This window comes from Galleria mellonella, unplaced genomic scaffold (assembly GCF_026898425.1).
Source record: "Galleria mellonella isolate WM207_F2 unplaced genomic scaffold, CSIRO_AGI_GalMel_v1 utg64, whole genome shotgun sequence".
Taxonomy (NCBI): domain Eukaryota; kingdom Metazoa; phylum Arthropoda; class Insecta; order Lepidoptera; family Pyralidae; genus Galleria; species Galleria mellonella.
In genome coordinates this window covers 3780964-3786963 of record NW_026442133.1, presented here as the reverse complement: position 1 = coordinate 3786963, position 6000 = coordinate 3780964, and the positions used below count along the sequence as shown (strand labels likewise).

Genomic DNA, 6000 nt, shown 5'->3' with positions numbered 1-6000 from the left:
AATTTTTGTTTTTGCTTGGAGTGTCATCTGTACACGCCCCTGTACGCGCCCGGTGAAGCTGTAAAGGCCATCTGTGGCCAACAGTGAGAACAGATCGAAAAAAAAGGCTCTTCTTCTTTTACAAGTCGATTAATTGAATTAGATATGAAATGTTCGTAGGTAGGTATATATTTTTTACAATGCCTATTATTTAACTTGTGGCTTGGGAAATTAATACATAAAAACGTGTCGAAATATAATTTGTATCTACGAGTACATATAATAAAATTGGAGCTAGATGATGTTTGTGTAGATCGAGGCGATATTAAAAAAATAAATAAAAGGGGTCTTAATAAGAGCAATAGAAGGTAAAATATTCTTTACAATATTTGTTTTTCTGTCTGTATGTTTGTTTCGAGCTCATTGAAAAGCTTATGTACCAAATTGGATGCAATTTTAAAATTTGAAGAATTTATTTTATACCACTGAGGTGGCAAACAAGCATACGACCCACCTGATGGTAAGCGGTTACCGTAGCCTATGAACCCCTGCAATACCAGAGGTATTACGCGCGCGTTGCCGACCCTGAAGAAACCTCTTTACCCTCCTTTTGAAGAACCCCATGCTGTAGTCTCTTGGGAAAACCTCGGAAAAGAATTTAAAATCTATGTGTTTTATCTTGATCATTATTGTCATATCAACCCTTAACTGTACTATGCTGAACGTAGGCCTCCTTTTGTTTTATTACATTTATTTTGATATATGTAATTTATTTCATTGGTCCTCCTATTTCCAAAATTCACGTGTACGAAGTCGCAGGCAAACACCAGTATTGTATTAAAAGACACCATGTAGTATATAATTTATTAATAATGCTTGCGGATTTCTGTGCCTCTATTAATACAACAAAAAAATGAGGAAGCATGATTGCATGATTTATTATGTAATTATCAATCTCTGTCTGCTATAAACTCAGTCCATTATTGAGTATTTTAAAAATTAATGATTGATTTGCAAATTTATGTTTTATAATTTTTAATTACTTAACACCGTGACGCCAAGTAATTAAGATTGCAGTGCGACATTGTTAGAAATAGTTCTCATTAAGCCTAGGATGTAAAAAACGATGGGACTCTAGTTGATCTAAAAGGCGTTCTATGACACTAATTATTTTTCATGGAAACGGGGCCAAACGTATTCAGTATTGTGCACGCCTTTGTTAGGATTCTGCAGCTAAAAATTCGATAACGAACCTTCTGTACGTATCCGTTAATGGTATAATTTTTTATGGGGTGATAATGAGATAGTTTATGCTACCAGTGAGTGATGACAGGTAAAGATGAAGTCACATCTCTTGGTCATTGGTAATGAATTGACCAGGAATTAATTATGATATCTTTTTTATAACTTTATAACCAAGGTGCAAAAATTTAAATGAATTTCAGGCGCTATACCTATGAGATCATATAATTTTACTAAATACTATATATATACTAAATACTATACTCGTATACTACATATTGACTAAATGCATTCGTGCGAATCCGGGGCTGGTCACCGTTTTGTATAATATTGATAATAAAAGAAGTAATATAACAGAACTAAATATGCCAACAATTATTACATTCGATTAGATAACAATGCTTATGAAATTGATGAGAAGTATTTGCAAAGGTTTCTTGGTTCATTGAACCATGGATTACAATTAGGTCAATATCAGATCCTCAAGTTCATTGTTTCGCGTTCGTGCACTAGGTTTTTCCTAATAATAATTAGAAATAAATCTATAATTTAATATAACATGAATATAAGAGTTTAGTTGGAAAAAAGGTTGATGTAAAATTCTTGGTTTTTTGTACTTTCACATTTTAAATATGATAAAACATCGGTTAACAAACCCGATTAAATAGTACAACTTACAATGTAATACAAATAAGTTCGAGAGATAATGGTAGGCTCATCTTTGGTAATGAATTATGACCTCTCATGCGTCCCCGTTGTATAGTTTTTTTTTTAATGTATGGTAATGGAATGGTAAAATGATTTTAATTTTGTTTTTATTCAAGTACTTCGTAAAAACTTGTTTAATTTAGAAATTCGTTTTCCTAGGCCCCGAGGCTTACTTATATAAAATAATGATCCTTTTTGTTTCTATAAACATTATTAAAACCTAAAATTCCGTTATTTTGTGACTTAAATGAATTTATTTATTGGGAAATAAAGGAATATTATAAGTAAATATGAAAATTATCAATTGAGATATAATATATGAGGTATCATAACTACGTCGACATTACCTGAAATTTATTTCTTTTTTCTTAAATGAAGTGAAAATGAAGCTAATAAACATGTAAAATAATGTTACGTACTTTAGATTTGAGATTTTTATCTGATTTAAATAGATACACGCTCGCGGTTAGTAGAGCATCTTTTTTTGCAAATACCTATGTAATTGGGCGTTATTTATTATTTACTCGTATATAACATTATTATATAATAAATTCGTAAAGTGCACTTTTACTATAACGATAAACAAAAAATACTTGCATTATAACCACTGACGATTAAGGGTTCCGGATGATCCCGAAATTAGTCGAGCATTATCGACAAAAATATTTGTAAATCTGTTTATTCTTATTGTTATGTGTCTTTACGAAACTCTTGACGACCTTGGTTTTTTTTTTTTTTTTTTTTTACAACACAGGGGGCAAACGAGCATGCGGCTCACCTGATGGTAAGTGACTACCGCCGCCCATGATCACCCACAACACCAGCGGCATTGCAGGTGTGCTGCCGGCCTTTTAGGCCTTGGTGGTGTAGTAGTTTAATACGATTCCTCACAGTCTGATAGTTACGGGTTCGATCCCCGCACAACACAGATATTTGTATTTATGAGTTTATCTATTTGTAGTAGTTTTGGTGTTTTCTTTTTTTTTCTTTATTTCCTTTTATTATTATTCATATTTATATCAGCCGTTAAATGTCTATTGCTCAACATAAGCCTCCCCCATAAGAGGAAGTTTGCCAGTAGTTGTCATGCTTGGCAGGCGGGTTGGCAAGCGCAGTTAGGCTTTGGTGATGTTTAAAGAAGGACGCTGCTGCCTATTCCTCCACCATTAAGTTTCCTTTGTTGCCTTTTACAACACCCACGGGAAAAGAAGGGGTGGCCCATTCTATGTCGGGACAACACGGAAATTTCTATAATATGTACCCATTTATTTACAAAAAAGCTAGTCAATTGCGAGTCGGACTTGCGCTACGCGGGTTCCGTATAACATCATCAAGTTTAATTTTTTTGTGAATTAATTATAAATTTACGGTTTTCAGTTCCGTTTTTCCTTTGGACTTCCTAAGTACGGAACCCTAAAATTTATTTATATATTTCTGACAGTTATCTAATAATCCATAAACCAGTTCTGCTTAATTTGGGATTGGATGACGTTTTGTCTAATGGTATTTAATTTTTATTAACAATAAATTTTTATGCAACAAAAAATTGTTGCTTGAATGTAACTTGGTATATAGGCTACATCCAAATTAACACTTGAAATACTTTTTATCTGAAATGACCTACTTTAAAATATATATTTTAAGTTCGAGATATTGTAATGCTGCCAATAATACAATATCTTGAATAAAAATATGCAAAGAAGGATTTCATGTCCCATTCACTGACATTGTCCAGTATCCAGCCTCCGGGCGTTCACCTTCGGTGCTGGACCATGCGGAAGTATTTGTCGGTTATCGAGACATTTTTTTTTATTTCAACTGGAGCAAGGGCGGCTTACATCCCGCATTATGGGCCAGATTTATTTCAAACATTGACTACTATTCTTGTTACCAGAAGTTTTACAATTAGCCATAAATTTCCGACCGCCATTTTGTCTAAGCACGTTTTGCCACACATGGTTCCCGTCCAAAAGAGGTATCTTCAGAGTATTTTGTGATGCCCATGGTATTATTAATATAGCACGTTTATATGTAACTGTTATCACGCTCCATTAGGTCAGCTTGTTTCCCATATCACATTGCATAAAAAATAATCTATCTATTATTTAGTAAATAAAATATTTTTCATAGTAAATTTACGTAAAGTATTATTTCTCACGTAGTATTTCTGTAATAGTGATACACTATCACAGAAATACAGTGTATATAAATAAAAGTTTAAATGTGTGAAGTAATAATTTATCAAGTTTACGGAGGCTATTTATAGCTGTGTTTTTATTAGAAAGTACTGTTGTTGTGTTTTACTTGTTAGGTTGTGTGCACATTTGTATATAAAATAATAAGGTAATAAATTTAAACAATTTTTTTTTTATGTAACTATATAAATCGCTTAACAAGTTTTTATATCGTGAGTAAAAATTTTGTATATATTGTTTTATATTTTTAATTTACTCATAAAATGTGTTATATATAAAATGTATATATATATATATATATATATATATATATATATATATATATATATATATATATATATATATATATATATATATATATATATATATATATATATATATATATATATAGCTTATCCAGGACGATTCTCAGGCGTCGTTTCTCTAAATCTATCTCTAAAATTTAAATTCAATATTATAAAAAAATCTTTATTTTAAGCATCAATATGAACTAATTTTCTAATAGAATTAAGTTAAATTTTAGTTTATGATGGTCTATAAAACAGTAATTTTGCAAAATTATCAAATTAAAATAGAAGATTAGTTTTAGAAAAATGGCACCTCTGAATCAGTCCCGTTATCTTCTATATTTTGGAATCGTAATTTCCAAACGAATGGTTCGATTTACTTAGTAGGGACTTGTGAAATAAGTTTTCACAAGTCCATGGCAGGGCAAGGCATGTTCAGAAATTGTCGAAATTATTTTACATGTAGTTGAATATAGAAAGACGTGTTCGAGTTCACACATTGGTAAAAAAATCTTAGTATAAGTGTGTACAAGCTTTTGTTTTATATGGACTTACAGATCTTATGCCTTAATTTGCAGCGTGTATCTATGTACAGTGTAATTATGTGAGTGGTGAATGAACGCCACCACGATGTATGTATGATTTTTAATAGGTGAAAATGAAATAATGACCAGCTGCACTATCGGTATATATTGGCAGGGCACCAGTGAACGGTGATAGGTGAGGACGAAACAGGTTAGTTTTTTTATACAAACTTAGAATGGCAAACAAGCTGACGGCCCACCTGATGGAAAGTGGTAACCGTCGCCTATAGACATGAGCAGTACCATGGACATAACAGAGTATTCTGTTTCGCCCATGATACCCCCCATACGCTGCTATTCCTGAGGACTAAGGTGTTATTCCTCTGTACCCAGTAAAATCACGCCATATCCCACCTTTCAAACCAAAACACAGCCATGCAAACACAGCTGCTTCACGGTTGAAACACGAATGGGACAGAGGTACCCAAGCAATCGACTTTTGTACAAAGTCTCCCTCTGGTTAAGCTGGCTCAGGGCGTTGAATTAAACAATTAATTAACCACAATGATTTCCACACAGTTAGACCCCATTACTAATAATTCCTCCCTCCACTAACGATGTTTGTATACATGTATTGTAGGTACATGTGAATTTATAAAAAAAAAATTGTGTAGTTCTTTTACTATTGGACCATGAAAGGCAAGGCAAATAAATTAACGACATAATTTTATGTAACGACATATTAAAACTTAGTGTATTATTTAAACAATGCGACATAAAGTAACAATAAAATTAATAATGGCCGTTATAACAAATAATCAACATTACTGGTCCATAGAAAGAGACTCATATTCCTTTAGTAAAATAAAGCTCATATGCAAAAGCTTTACTTAGCGAGCTTTAAAAAGGGCTATACTTGGAGTTTTCTCGCTCAATATAATTCGAAATGCGGAATTCCGTAAAAATACCAAAGTGACCGACATGGCCTGAAGGATAAACACACTGAAGCGACAATGGGATGGTCACATTGTTCAAAGAACCGACCACCGATGGGAAAGAATTGTT

General features: G+C 32.5%; 1 protein-coding gene across 1 annotated transcript in view; it reads left to right on the top strand.

Moving 5' to 3' along the window:
• The first annotated feature begins 4180 nt into the window (after positions 1-4180).
• LOC113512554 (uncharacterized) overlaps positions 4181-6000 on the top strand; it is a 64609-nt gene continuing 62789 nt past the window's right edge. Inside the window, exon 1 of the mRNA XM_052900036.1 lies at positions 4181-4272. The gene's annotated coding sequence lies outside the window, so the exon portion shown is untranslated. The remainder of the gene's footprint in view (positions 4273-6000) is intronic.